The sequence below is a fragment of the Bidens hawaiensis genome, unplaced genomic scaffold (genome assembly GCF_021521415.1).
Source record: "Bidens hawaiensis isolate Kalapana, Puna unplaced genomic scaffold, B.hawaiensis_p1.1 tig00025791_1, whole genome shotgun sequence".
NCBI lineage: Eukaryota > Viridiplantae > Streptophyta > Magnoliopsida > Asterales > Asteraceae > Bidens > Bidens hawaiensis.
In genome coordinates this window covers 46,231-62,587 of record NW_027494133.1, presented here as the reverse complement: position 1 = coordinate 62,587, position 16,357 = coordinate 46,231, and the positions used below count along the sequence as shown (strand labels likewise).

General features: G+C 34.8%; 1 long non-coding RNA gene across 1 annotated transcript; it reads left to right on the top strand.

Annotated features, from left to right (window-relative positions):
* The first annotated feature begins 1,984 nt into the window (after window positions 1–1,984).
* On the top strand, window positions 1,985–8,977 carry LOC143572279 (uncharacterized). Its single transcript, XR_013142233.1, has 4 exons — window positions 1,985–2,369; window positions 7,587–7,638; window positions 7,729–8,739; window positions 8,805–8,977. It is a non-coding gene; the product is annotated as an uncharacterized LOC143572279 (long non-coding RNA).
* Window positions 8,978–16,357: the final 7,380 nt, after the last annotated feature.

Here is a 16,357-nt window from a genome sequence, read left to right as displayed (position 1 = left end):
ATCTCATTTCTTCCATTTCTAGCTCTTCCCCCTCTAGAAAATGTCTAAACGCTACTTGTTTTCTTCCAACACAGGTCTTTGTCATATGTATCGTGCCAGGTCACCTTACATGGATGTCATAATTATAACCGATCTGTTAGCCTTATTAGTATAGCAATTTCACTCGGAACCTCTTCAGCTTCTAGGTCCCAAAGCTTCGTTTTTAACAGGATTGGTTTTGCTATTCAAAAGGGGGTTGCGCCGCAGCTTGTTGCCCGTTTGCCTGCCACTTTATTGTAATCGTTTTATAGTAAATTATATATAAAATCTATTTAACATTATAAAAAAAATAAATAAAAAATAAAATTTTCACTTTAAAAAAAACAAAAACAAAACACGAAAAGGCTTACTGATAACCTGAAGAACCTATCATAAGTTGAGAGACTTTAAAAGGTTTCTTTGAAAACTATATCGCTCTACATCTGTACACAGAATCAGCAACCGAACTTCTTACAAAAATCACCAAAAGTAAATTAACTTATATCATCACTTATCACATTAAAACCAACAGAAAATCCACAATTACTTAGAACTCCTATTTACACATTCTAAAAAGCAGCACCTTGAATCTCACATTGCAAAAAAAAAAAAAAAAAAAAAAAAAACCCCTATTACATATTTACATTTATATCAACATACAGCAACCAAAACTAACTTGACATAAATCTTTCTAGTTCTTAGTAAAACATTGAAGCACTATATATGTTTGCAGCAATCCTTCCTCTAGTCTGTAAATAATGTACCCTTGCCATTTAAACTCATTTAGAGACTTGCAGGCCATGTCTTTCAATTATGAAATGATTTGCAGGTCATCCCTTAGAAAGAAAAAACAGCTAAGAATAAAACAAATTCAACTTTGTTATACATGCATAATCAACACCAACACCAGAACATTAATAAATTAAAAGGTCATTTTCATTTACCTAGCATTCATACAACTCTATAACACCCATGAGCTGGTTTCATATCATCCCAAATGGCTCATTAACCATGATCCAATACCATATTGCAACATAATCAATTTAAAGTCTGTATACTATTTATGGGCAGAATTAGAAACCTTTCATCATTGTTGGTAATCCATAGTTCATTTTGTTAAACTCTCACTAAAGCTACCAAACTGCACAATGTAAAAGAGTTCCCAAAAGAAAAATTTCTATGAAACTTCCACATATACATGTTTGATACAATCTAAATTTAAATCAGCTACAACTACAGGAAAATTCGTATATGATATATAAACAAACGGATATTTAATTTACCAAAGGACAAATGTAGTAAGCACAATAAAATTGAAATTAATGTTAAAATAGGAAAGATTAGTGAAATATGGAGATTGATGTATATACCTTGAATATTGATTAGCAATTCCTTTCATTTTTGGTTGTCGATATCTACAATTGGATATTTTGATCGTATTGAAGTAGATGTTAAAGACGAAGATCGATGCACATACTTTGAAGATTGATTCGTTTGAAACTGGTAGAAGATTAGGCTTTTTTTATGTGCTTCACTGGAGGGTTTTTTTGAGAAAGAATTGTCCAGTAAATTGTAGCCGCGCGTCAGATTAGGAGCAAAGAGAAAAGGTTTGAGCGCCCTCAGAATCACTCTCCTGTCAACATGTGTCCTCCTAGATTTTCTTTTATTAGTAGGATAAGATGGGCAAAAGAGTATTTTACTCAAAACTCTTAAATTTAAGAGTTTCACACAACATCAAGCATAGTGTACAACTGACCTATGCGTTTGATGTTCAGATCTAGTGTTTTAATTGAAATCTCGCCCATCACTTCCTTTGAAATCTCACCACTCTCTCTTTTTCATTTACAATCCCGCCCACAACTTCTACTTTCTCTCACCAGACGATTTAACCCAACTGGATCTAGGGTTTATGTTTTCAAATGTACAAGGATGGAGATGGTGGTGTTAATGGCCTCTCTCTCTCTCTCTCTCTGCAGATTTGGCTTGGTTCTCATCTCTCTGGTATGCTCATTCCTTTGTACAATTTTTTCCTTGTTTTGATTTCATTGCCTGTGTGAGCTTTTCTCCTTTTTGAAATTGATGGTGACGGCTGGGTTATAGCGGTGAAACCGACTTACTGGCTCACAAAATCCGACGACAATTGTTCTTTTTTGACGAATCAGGTAAAACCATATGTTCACATTCGATTCTCTCAGTAAATCAATATCTTTTAAGACTGAATCCCTAACATTGTGTTATTATTTATGGCCAAGTTAGGGTAAGGGTCACTCTTCGGCAAGAAGACCAGAAGAACTAATTTCACTCTACAATCGTGATGAAGCTGCTTAGTTCATTCAATTGGTTGAAGAAAGGTATGGTTTTGTTGAAGAGTGATACAAATGTGTCTTTTGCATGGAGCTCAAGGAATAGTGGTGTTGTGCATGATCTAGAATAACTGCCCACGTTCCCCACGTGGTTTTGTTTTGCTTAGTCTTCTAGTTGTTATTTTACGTGAGAATAAACTGGGTCATCCAGTTGTGTTTACGTTGCTTTTCAGTTGAGACTTTTTAGGTTACTTTTTCTATTTAAGGAGGGGTGCTATTAGTTTCATGTACCACTGCAAAATATATAAAAATTCTTGAGCTCTTATTCTTGTGTTTTCTTTCATTTCCTTCAATTAATCTTGCTCTAATACCATCAAATTGGTATCAGAGCCTTGATCTGGCTCTCATCCTCACTCAGCTCGTGATTATGTTTACTCTACTCCTCATGGCAGACTTAAACCCACTTCCAAACTCCTCCTCGTCCGTCTCAATCCCAGTATTCAAGGGCGAGGGGTACGACCATTGGAACATCAGAATGAAGACAATACTCAAATCAAAAGACCTCTGGGACGTCGTGTTTCTGGGCATAACAGCCATCCCGGACACGTCCGCTGATCGAAAAGAAACAAAGAAGAAGGATGCCCTTGCCATGTCGATCCTCCAGCAGGGTGTTCATGACCTGTTGTTTTCTAGAATTGCCGCTGCAGAATCCGCTAAAGAAATATGGGAAACACTAAGGATTGAGTTTCAAGGGGACTCACAAGTCCAATCCGTGAAGCTACAAGGGCTTCGACGGGAATTTGAAAACCTCTCTATGAAAGAGGATGAAAATGTTGGAACTTACTTTTCAAGAATTATGGATAATGTTGGGAAGCAGCGCTCTTATGGTGAGGAACTTACTGATCAAAAGGCTGTTGAAAAGGTACTACGCAGCTTGACCCCTAAATATGATTACGTAATTCCCTCCATCGAGGTTGTCTTCGATTCTGATAAGCTCACTCCAGTTAAGCTTATGGGGTTGTTGCAATCTCCGGAAGAACGTATCATTCATAGGAGTTCAACTGATGCTGCAATAAAAAAGCAAGAAGTTCAAGAAGAGCAAGCTCTCCAAGTCACCTATGACAAACCCAAAACCGTTTTTGGTCGAGGGCGTGGTCGTGGTGGATTCCGTGGAAGAGGTAACGGTTGTGGACGTGGTACATTAGACCGAAGTAAAGTTCCTCAGTGCTTTATTTGCAAGAAATTTGGGCACGTGAAGAAAGATTGCTGGTATAACCAAGAAGAACCACAAGCCAATGTGGCTGAAAATGAAGAATTTGGTGGCGGTAACCAAGAAGAAAAAGAAGAAAATGCTCGGTTGTTCTGAGCCTTTCATGAAGATCGCACCGAACATGCTTCTTTGGTAACATGCACTGAAACATCAGACACCGAGTCTCAAATGTGGTTTGTGGACTCGGGGTGTTCTAACCACATGACGGGAAACCGAGGAAGTTTTTCGTGCCTTGATGAATCTTTCAGCCTTCAAGTGAAACTTGGTGATAAAAAACGTATTGAGGTTAAAGGAAGGGGATCGGTAAAAATTCACACGGGGAGAAACGGCTACAAGACACTAGATGATGTGTTCTACGCTCCAAAATTGGAGTATAATCTCCTAAGCGTAGGGCAACTCATGAAGAAAGGATATGGGTTATTATTTGATGAAGGGATATGCACTATATGGAGCAAGAAAACTGGGTTGAAGATATTGGTAATTAATGTAGCTCCCAACAATACTTTTGTGTTTGATGCAACCTGCCTATTAGTCAAAAAGGAGGGGCCTTCTAACAGACAAGATGAGGAAGAAATTATTTGGCACAACAGAGGTGGCGAATTTTGTTCTCAAGACTTCAATGCATTTTGTGCCAAATCTGGAATTAAACGTGAAGTCACCGTTCCTTACACACCCCAGCATAATGGGGTTGTAGAACGGAAAAACAGAACCGTTATAGATCTTGCTCGAAGCATGCTAAAAGCCAAAGAGCTTCCCAACTACCTATGGGCTGAGGCAGTAGCCGCTGCGGTATAATCGGTCCCCCACTAAGTCGCTCACAGAACAAACTCCCATTCATGCATGGTCTGGTGTCAAGCCTTCTGTTGAGCACTTGAAGACATTTGGTTGTGTGGCCTTTGGAACTGTACCTCAACAACATAGAAGAAAGCTTGATGACCGTGCAAAAAAAGGTATACTTATAGGCCACTCTGACTTTGTTAATGGTGTGTATAAAATTTTTTATCCAGATACTCAGACAGTTGCTATTAAAAGAGATGTTGATTTTATTGAAGGGGACAAATGGAAGTGGTGTCATAATGAAAAAGTAGATGACAATAACAACTCATATGTCTTTGTTGACCTTTTCCCCCACCATTATGTTGGATGATGTGACCACTCCTTCAACAATTCAAGAAAATCACGTTTCTAGCTCACAAGAAAGTGACCCCACAAACCACTCACTTGAATTCTCTAATGCAAGTAGTATTTCTACTTTACCTGATCCCATCACACCCACACCTACCTCACCAATAAACCCAATATTAAATGCTTACTCATCTCCTTACACTCAAACAACCAACAACACATCACCTCCTTTGAACCATGGGCCCACACGAAGACAGTCAAAGAAACCTAGTTGGATGGAGAATTATACTAGTGGAAATGGGTTGTCTAATAGTGACCTTGATGTTTTCACTTGTCAATTTGCTCTCTCAGCTAATACCCCAATAAGTTATTCTCAAGCTTGCATTTCTAAAGAATGGGTTGAGGCTATGAACCGAGAGTTACATGCAATTAAAAAAAATCACACTTGGGAGCTTGTATCCCTACCACAAGGGAGGAGCACTGTTGGATTAAAATGGCTTTACAAAATTAAGCCAAACTCTGATGGTGTTAATGTGAAGTATAAAGCGAGGCTCGTGGCCAAGGGTTATTCGCAACAAGCCGGTATTGATTTTCAAGAAACTTTTGCTCCGGTTGTTCGCTTTGAAACAATCCGGCTCATGATATCTGTCGCTGCTCAAAAGGGTTGGAAGGTGCGTCAGTTAGATGTAAAATCCGCATTTCTCAATGGGGATCTCTCAGAAGAAATCTATGTAGATCAACCTGAAGGCTATGTCTCGGAAGCTTTCCCAGAGAAGGTCTACAGGCTCAGAAAAGCTCTATAATGGTTGAAACAAGCCCCAAGGGCTTGGTATGCAAAGATTGACAAGTATTTCTCAGATCATGGGTACAAGAAAAGTGAAAGTGAACCCACCTTCTATATCAAGTACTCTGGTAACGATGTAGTGTATGTATGTTTGTATGTGGATGACATTATATGCACTGCATCGAACCCGATACTTGTTAAAGACTTTAAGGTCAGTATGAAGAATACGTTTGAGATGACCGATCTTGGTCAACTCAAACTATTTCTTGGGTTGGAGGTTGTTCATGCAGAAGATGGAATATTTCTACACCAGGGTACTTATGCTCAAAGTTTATTGGATAAGTTCAACACTCAAACATGCAAGCAAGAGGTAACACCCATGAACTTCAATGAAAAGCTCTCCTAGAATGATGGATCTGAAGCTGCTAATGGTGAGGTTTATAGAAGCTTGGCTGGTGGTCTAATCTATCTTACTCACACTAGGCCAGACTTGGCATTTGCTGTAAGTATGATCTCACGATATATGCATAATCCTTCAAAAATTCACATGGGTGTTGCCAAGCGTAATCTCAAGTATGTGGCCTGCACATATGACTATGGGTTGTGGTATGCTCGAAAGAAAAGTATTGTTTTTATTGGTTACAGCGATAGTGATTGGGCTAATTGTGTGGACGATCGAAAAAGTGTGTCCGCATATGTGTTCACGTGTGGAAGTGGTGCGATTTCTTGGAGCTCTAAAAACAGCCAACCGTGGCAATGTCAACCATTGAGGCTGAATATATCTTGGCAGCAGGAGCAGCCTCTCAGGCCGTCTGGCTTCGCAGAATCCTTGAAGACATGGGTCTCTAGCAGATTGAACCTACTGTTATCTACTGTGACAACCAATCAGCGATAAATTTGTCAAAGAATCCTGTTAATCATAGTCGAGCTAAACATATCGAGCTACGGTTTCACTTTATAAGAGAGATGATTGAGAAGGGTATTGTTTGTTTAGATTTCTGTGGGACTCATGACCAGATGGCAAACGTTCTTACCAAATCAGTGACCCAAGACAAGTTCGCTTATTTTCGATGGATGCTTAGTGTGAGACAATTTGTCTCAAGGGAGGATGTTGAAGAGTGATACAAACGTGTCTTTTGCATGGAGCTCAAGGAATAGTGGTATTGTGCATGATCTAGAATAACTGCCCACGTTCCCCACGTGGTTTTGTTTTACTTAGTCTTCTAGTTGTTATTTTATGTGAGAATAAACTGGGTCATCCAGTTGTGTTTACGTTGCTTTTCAGTTGAGACTTTTTAGGTTACTTTTTCTATTTAAGGAGGGGTGCTATTAGTTTCATGTACCACTGCAAAATATATAAAAATTCTTGAGCTCTTATTCTTGTGTTTTCTTTCATTTCCTTCAATTAATCTTGCTCTAATACCATCAGGTTTAAGTTATTAGTTTACTTTTCATGATGATTAATTGATTGAAGCTCTTAGTTTCTGAAGAATTCTATGTCATTTTATGTTAATTAGGTATTCATTGTCAAGCTGATCACTCTAGCATTAATAACAAAGAGTATTGTATTTTGAATTTTTGAAATGCATATGTTAAGCTGATTTCAGTTTATGATTTGAAAGGTTGCTTAGTGAAATAATTATTTGAGTTATTTTGAAGATTTGATGTTTCTTTTTTGAAAACAGTTTTATGAGTCATTTCCGTTGTCAATTGCTATATAAGTTACCATGCTGTTAGTGTTTGTGTTGTTCATCATGTGTTATGGCTGGAGTATTAGAATGTTTTTTTTCGTATTCTTATTTTTTTGCCATTTGGGTCAAATATATTTTATATTTACTCAAGGGTTAAGGTATGTAATTAAACCATATATACGTTTTATCTTTATGGATACCCGCTTAATAGTAAACACATGATTATGGATTGCTTCTTCATCACGCGGATCTTGATTTGTCAAAATGTCATATGGTATTTTTATCAATTGTTTCCAGATTCCTTTTTTTAGTTGTTAATGTGGAAGTAAATGTAACTATTGGATCCCAATTTTTTTCTTGTTGTACTTATTAGTTTCTCTTGAAATATGTTGCAGTTGATGAGGATTTAGTTGAGGCCAAGAAGGATGGGACTTATGAGTTATGAAGGTGAGCAACTGTTATATAAGTTTTGAATATATGCATATCAAACCACACTTAGAAAAGTCCTTTTTAATTAATCATGTATTTATGTTGCAGAACCTTATTGGTAAAACCTTAGATGATCAAGAGGTTACTCCGTTTAAAGGTTACAAGTGTTTATATCTTTTCTTACTTGTTCTTTGCTTCTGCGTTTATTCAACTTGTTTATATTCTTTGTTTGGGTGAATACTTATCTGTTTTGACCATAGGTACAACATCTCTGACAATCATTGAAGAAATTGGTGGACAATATCCTGTGTTTTTTATCTATTCTGACGGTTAGTTAATATTTTTATTTTATGAGTGAGTTATTAGTTTTTACCCATTTGACTCGTTTTCTTTTGAAGGTGGTGTTTGGGATTGCTTATGAATATGAAAATAACGACTTATTTTCTTACAAATGCTTGTTTAGAAAAACACATTTTTATAAAACAACGCTTCATGCTTAGTTTAATTTTTTTTAACATTAAAAGTTGATTTTTTTATGAAAAAAGATTTCTTCATACTATATATAAAGGACATAAGGGACGACACTCGGTTAAAATTAAAAATGAAAAAAGAAACAACACCAGGTTGGTTTTTGTTAATAGAGTTTCTTTTACATTTTTTGTAACTGTAATCTATTACTGAAATTGACCCAAAATAACCCGACCCAAATTCAAATACTGAATGTCATCGAACCCACCTGAAATCTGAATAAACAACACGTTACTTACCTTAACTTTATTACTGAACCCGACTCGAACTCGATTGCCGATGTTTTTGTTGAACAATAATTTAAAAAACAGCTTATTTATGTTTTTTGTATATGTTCATGGTTAATTGTATTGTGTTTGCGTTTCGTTCGATGCAGCTTGGTGAAATTGGAAAAAACATTGAGGAGCTTGGAGAAGCAAAATCTGTTATTAAAGAAAAATAAGCACTTTATAAAGAACACTTGACCGGATTTTTATCTCTTGAAAATCAATTCATGACCATGCCACTAATCGGGACCGTTTTCATAAATATTTAGATAAAAAAATGAAGACAATCAAGACAAAAATGCATTCAGCTTCAAAAGTCCTTGAGGTATTCCTATTTACTTCATTACTATATTATTTTATTATCTAACGACTTGGTTATGTTCGGTATAGATGAGAAGGTGAAAGTATTGGGAAACTGAATCAAAAACCGAAGAGTATTGACTCTTACAAGGTATTCACAACAAATTATAATATATGTAATTGAGCAAGATTTTGACTTTTTTCATATGGGTCAAGCTAAAAGGTCAAACGCTTAGTTTAATTTTTTTTTTGGACGTAATACTCCTACTGTTGTTTTATATATTTATAGCTTTTGAAATATGTACAACTGATAGTTTTTGTTTCCATTTTGAGATCGAAGTTTGAACTTTAATATGCATTTACCAAATATACAAATTTAGAGTGTGCTAAATTTGACCATCAGGTATTATGCTTACTACGAACTAGATGACTAAAGTGAACTGAATAGAGCTATGGAGTCAACTTACTTTGACTAAAATGGCATGTGCTACTGAAACAACATTCAGATGGTTGAAAAGGTAATAGAGCTTTGGTTTTGGTTTTATCAAATGTGTATGCTATATAATATTTTTTATAAAAAAAATGATTAATAGAGTGCATTTTTTTATATCAGTTAATAATAGTTTTCTACACTTAAGTATATAAATTTCTGTTTTATAAATATTATAGTATTCACATTTATGGTTGTAATAGAGCCGAGCTAAGTTCATTATGACAATGACTGTGTTTGTTTATTAAGTAAACAAATGTGTTAGTGTTCATTCGTTTAACTTTAACCGAACACTTAAAAACACATGGTTTTTATTGTATATACTTATTCGTTAAGAAAGTGAACGTGTTACCCAAATATTGTAGCTGATTAAACAAAAACAAAGTAGCCCAAAAGGTCTTATTTTTAGTTTAACCCGAGTTTTTTGTTTTAATAATTATTTTTAGTGTATATATAATTATGCAGACCAGCGCGCGGGGGCTGTCAGCGTGTGCAGACCAGCGCGCGCAGACCAGCGTGCACGAGCTGCCAGCGCGTGTAGCCCAGCGCGCAGAGGCTGTCAGCGCGCAGGGGCTGCCAGCGCGTGCAGACCAGCACGCACGGGCTGTAAGCTTCGTCTATCGTATACATCTACGTGTGTAGACCAGCGCGCGTGTTTGTTTGTTTTTGTTAAATTATAATATTTCAAATATTTTATACATGTAATTGAAATATTACAACAAAAAAATATAATTAAACAAAGAATCTGGAAGTAATGTAGAGGATACATATGGTCAACATGAGGTGCTTACGCAGGCCCTTGGTACTAAGGAACAACGTGGGCATATACGTGGAATGGGTAAATTTGTTACGCCACGCCAATATTTTTTCTTAGCAAAGACGGTTAAGCATTACATGGACACAGAGAAGAAGACAATGGATCAACGGATCGTTAAACTTGAAGATGATGTAGAGAAGTTGAAAAGGGGTATGAATATTTATAATGCTTCCGAAGCTGAATGTTGTCAAATGTGGGGCAATGAAGACTTTGAAGACGGACCACCTGAAGAACCATGTGTAAGTCTTTATCATTTTTAAGTAATATATCATTACAAGTCTTGATTGCAACTAACATCCTATATGTATTTGTAGGATACGAGGTGTTATCTTGCGGTTGAGGTTGCATATGTACATGAGGTCTAATTTAGTCAAAGATGGTAGTATTCTGGTCTTCCATTTATGTAACTTACTTTATTGAACTTTAAAACTTTATTGAAATTTGAAAACTCTTAATGTCGCAAGCTGGTTTATACACTTGTAATATAATAGTTTTGTTATATGACATTGTTCAGTTTGAGTTCCAAAGAAATTGTCTGATTGAAATGAATTCAATGTTTTGTATCATGCATATAATTCTACAAAACTTGTAATATGTTTTTATTTCATTAGATTCGACCAAACACTGATTGAACTTAAGCCTTACAGAATACATACAATAAGATAGTGTACTTCTCATAATTGGAACTTCGTGTGATAAATTGAAAAATATTGAAATGTATAAATTTCAGCTCGAGCTCATGTTGGTGCAACATGTATTCCCTGAGTTCAGCCCGTTGGGACCACATCAGAGCAAATGAAAACATTATTTGGTTTTGTTTTTTGAAAAGAGTATAAACATATGAACTTATAATATGATTCTTTTTTGTCTGTTAGGTTGCATGGGACTACAAGGTATTATGCCCATATTAATTTCTCTAACCCAACTAAGGAGAGTGAAGCCCTTTCTTCTTTCTTCTTGAACTGACTGATTAGAAAGCGAAACAAAAACCAAAAACGATTAAAAACCAAAAAACAAAACTTAACAAAAACCCAAAAAAAAAGGAAACCGAATTGAAATAAAAAATTATGAACGGAAACGGAACAAAAAAGAAAGACGAAACCCAAAAAAACCTAAAACCAAACCGAAATTAAAAACTTAGCCTGATGGGGTTATTCCAACTGTATGAGTCCCTAAACAAGTCATAATTAAAAATTGTGAAACCTTAATGTTGTATTTGCTTTGAGTGTTGACTATATGCTAGGTTGGCTATATGTAAATGCCAAACTTTCTGATAGTAACATGCCACATGATTAAAATAAACAAACCAACAATGAATATGGTTGTTTTGCACATATCTTGATGTTTATTGTTGCTTTGTAGCACATGAAACTTTAATGGATTGTAAATTATACGTGAGAAACCTTACCGTAACATGTGTTTTTTTAACATAAACGAGTTTCACGTTGTAACTTGTTGGCTCCGCCGCATCGCGCGGGCACCTACTAGTATATATATATATATAACATGCAAAGTGAACAAATTGTATTTGTAGTTTTATCCTATCCGACATGCTTTTAATAGTTGACAAATGTTTTTTTATGTGGACTATCGAAGTATCGATTGTTGCAACTTGTAAGTAAACACATTGTTGTATTGCATGTCGTGTTTGGATTATTGATAATATATTAAGGAAACAATAAGCACCAATTTTTGTTAGTCATAACTTGCAAGAGAATGCAAATTGCAAAACAGTGTGTAACTCATGTTCCTTAGTTACATTTTTTATTCAATTATTGATCCATAGCCTCTTATTCATGAAAAATAACGTGCATATCAAAAACATATTGACCATTAAATAACACTTGCAAACTATCTTGAAGAGCAGCAACCAGACTTTTGGGTTAACTGCTTGACCTCAAATTTATAGTGGTTCATATTTTTCATCCACCGTAAGATGTTGCGTTGACTAAAAGCAGCCTGTTAAATTTTACTTATGCGCAATAATTATTCTTTTAATTATTTTTTGTGATTAACGTAAGCTGCATTTTTATGTATAGCTCCCATTATTTGTTCAACTCTTTAGAGATTAGGCAATTTGTCAAACTGATTATGGTTGAAAATAGTCACCATTTGATTTTAGAGTGTCAAAATTTTATAAGAAACTCATATTTTCACTAAATGACGATAACCAACAAATGGTAACAATTTTTTTATTCTATATCAAAATTAATGTATTATATTTCACATCTCTTTGCTTAGTAAATAACGTGTAACCAACAAATAGTAATATGTTGGTTGTTTTTTCTGTATCACAATTATATGAATCATACTCTCATCTCGAGTTTTTTTTCCATGGGATAAGGAAGGAAATGATAAGATTTTAGTTTGAATCTTCATTCTTGAGTTTTTTTATAAAAGAAATGATAGGAAAACTTGGGTGTCAAAATTTTATAAGAGATTAGGCAATTTGTTCAACTCTTTAGAGATTAGGCAATTTGTCAAACTGATTATGGTTGAAAATAGTCACCATTTGATTTTAGAGTGTCAAAATTTTATAAGAAACTCATATTTTCACTAAATGACGTATAACCAACAAATGGTAACAATTTTTTTATTCTATATCAAAATTAATGTATTATATTTCACATCTCTTTGCTTAGTAAATAACGTGTAACCAACAAATAGTAATATGTTGGTTGTTTTTTCTGTATCACAATTATATGAATCATACTCTCATCTCGAGTTTTTTTTCCATGGGATAAGGAAGGAAATGATAAGATTTTAGTTTGAATCTTCATTCTTGAGTTTTTTTATAAAAGAAATGATAGGAAAACTTGGGTGTTTTAAGTCCCAAAGTTTTCTTGCCAATTTGGTATGATTTGGAAAGAAAGGAAATGATAAATATTTAAAATTACCACTTTACCCTTCAGTCTACATCTAATAATTGTTTTAAAAAGGCTATATTTGTAAAACTACACATTTTTTTTTCCTTTCCTTTCATTTAAACTAAAGAATATAATTAACCATTTCTTTTCTTCCTCTTTCTTTCATTTTTCATTAAACTTGAGAATGCATTATATGCATGTACTTTCTTTTCTTCTCCCATCATATCCAGTCTTATACTTTCCTTTCTTTTAATTAAAAACTCGAGAACGCAGTGCGTAAATTGAAATCAAATATTGTTTTTACTATGCAGGCAGAGTTGAGAAATATTTAGGATTTGGTGGTAGGAAAAACATTTGAGTAACAATTATTGTGTGCGTTGTTTCGTTAATAATTACAAATTATATCTCCTTGTTATTCATTCAAAGTTATAATTTAGTGCTTTCTTTATCTACTTTAAGATAAGTTGGTGTGGTAGTGGGTTTGCGGAATCACCACTGCAAACTATGGGTGTTCATGGTTCGGTTCAACACCGTGAAACCGTTAAAACTGGCTATCGGTTTGGTTTCGTGGCTGTTTTCAGTCTAATAATTATGTCGGTTGGCACAAAGTTGCAAATCGTAGTAAACGGTTTACACTCAAAACCAGACATATAAAACTTGACCGGACAGTTAAATTTGAATATCTTTGTTCATTTATGTCTCTGCAGCTCTTTAGAGATTAGGCAATTTGTCAAACCGGTTATGGTTGAAAATAGTCACCATTTGACTTTAGAGTGTCAAAATTTTATACGAAACTCATATTTTTCACTAAATAAATGACGTATAACCAATAAATGGTAAAAAAATTTTATTCTATATCAAAATTAATGAATTATATTTCACATATCTTTGCTTAGTAAATGAAGTGTAACCAACAAATAGTAATATGTTGGTTTTTTATTCTGTATCACATTATATGAAGCATACTGTCTTCACTCCTAATGTGCGTAAATTGAAATCAAATATTGTTTTTACTATGCAGGCAGAGTTGAGAAATATTTAGGATTTGGTGGTAGGAAAAACATTTGAGTGACAATTATTGTGTACGTTGTTTCGTTAATGATTACAAATTATATCTCCTTGTTATTCATTCAAAAATAAAATTTAGTGCTTTCTTTAATCTACTTTAAGATAAGTTGGTGTGGTAGTGGGTATGTGGAATCACCGTCGTAAACTACGGGTGTTCATGGTTCGGTTCAAGACCGTGAAACCGTCAAAACTGGCTATCGGTTTGGTTTCGTGGCCGGTTTTCAATCTAATAATTTTGTCGGTTGGCACAAAGTTGCAAATCGTAGTGAACGGTTTACACTCAAGACCAGACATATAAAACCGGACCGGACAGTTAAATTTGAATATCTTTGTTCATTTATGTCTATGCACCTTTTGTTTAAACGACAAATATGGCAAAGAATAATACTTTAGACATTTACTATATGTAGACAAAAGTCCCACCACAACATGCAAGTAATGTTGGAAAAATTACGAACCGAAACACTACTAACCGAACGTGCGGAGCTTGTATTTTTGAGTTACATCCAGATCAGTAGAACTTTCCAGATCAGTAGAACTTTCTCGTTGATCACTCGTTCTGGCATCCGCGTTTTTACTACTATTTTCACTTTCACTACAAATGGAACTAGAAATGTAATTGTGACTGGAACTGTCACTACCACTTATAGTGTAACTATCAATACAGATTTGAGATTGCTCCATAGATCCTATACCTATATATATGAAAAAGAAATAATGTAACGAAGTGGATTTTTATTTGTACAATTGGTACTTCAAACTTGGAACAAGCATGAAGAAATTAACGTTACTTCCTTTTCTTTTGAGTTGTTCTGTTGGATAGGTCACTCAAGATCTTTGGTCTCTATCCAGACCCTATGAAAAAAATGGGATCACTCCTTATGGACTCGTTGAGAATGATTCTGATCTAGTTCATGGCCTATTAGAAGTGGAAGGCGCTCTGGTGGGATCCTCACGGACATGCAGTCGGTTTGATAAGGATCGAGTGACATTGCTTCATCCACGCGAACCAAAGAATCCCTTAGATATGATGCAAAAAGGATCTTGTTCTATCCTTGTTCAGAGATAAGGTAAAAATTAGTCGACTTGGGTCAGCAATACTTTTTGTCTGTATTTTGTAAATTTTTAAATTATGAAATTTGATTAAAATATTGTTTAATAAATGAAATAGGGTAAGCATCATGCTTGAATTTAAGGTTTTTCTTCACTTATTCCTACAATAATGGTAACCTTTGTTGAGGAAACTAATATGCTTGGCTTTTCCTCAAAATCTTTGCAAAGATTGTTTAAGAAGATGCTGGCTTGACAATGTAAAATGTTAAACTTTTGCATAACGTGTTACATGATACATCATTATGGCCAATAATCAATGCAAATAGGAAACTTGGTTTTCTTAACACAACTACGCTTGACAAACTGAAATACTCCTCTAGGTTCGAGTAACATGGGAAAATGCGCTCTAACTCATATCACTTTTCTTTTACGTGGAAGCAAGGTCATATTCAAGATTTTGAGTGCTTAAGACGAATACTAAGACGGAAACAATATGATATCAACCCAGACACGATGTTAGTGCGGAATCCTATTATCAAATAAATCGTCAGATACACACCAATTCACTACAGAATATTATGCTCTCTATAATATGGTGGCTATGAAAGAGTGTGAGAGATCTCTAGTTCTTCTGACCTAATTATCAAATAAAACATGTTTTATATAGTTAGCATTTACAAGAGACCCAATGACCAAGCCCAACTAAGCCCAAACAGAAATTAACATTATTTCTATATTGTTAGCCCTTCCCAACCGAAATCCATAGGGATTTCGGTATTACATGCTTCAAGCCATAAATTCCATCTTCTATATTTCTTCGACTCTTCTAGATTATTTCTCTTTTGTCTTGATCATGTCATGGTCTTTTGATATGCGTCAGTCTAACCAAATCTTGACCCAACAATCTCCCCCTAGACTAATGCTTTCAAAACTTTCAGAATCTTCACTCAGACATGATCAACAACTTCATGTGTCTGGAACAACCCATTTAAAAAAACTTTGATTTTGTAGTTGTTCCTGCACACATAATGATCAGTTGGACATACGGACCCAATTTGTTTGAACTCAGTTAATCCTTTAACTAATACACATATCACAGATCTGTAACTATGATTAACATTAGGATCTAGTTCGTAATCGCTCTTGATTATATGTTATATATATTTATATATTAGGTGTATGTATGTGAATGATGATAATAATATTAGTATGAATCTGAAGCTTGAGAGAGAGTTGGATAGAGGTTCGATAATTAAAACTCAAAACTTAAATTAAACAGTGAACAATGCTCACTATATATAGAAGATGGACCTAGTTCGTTAACATCTCCTAACGAACTAGAGTCCAC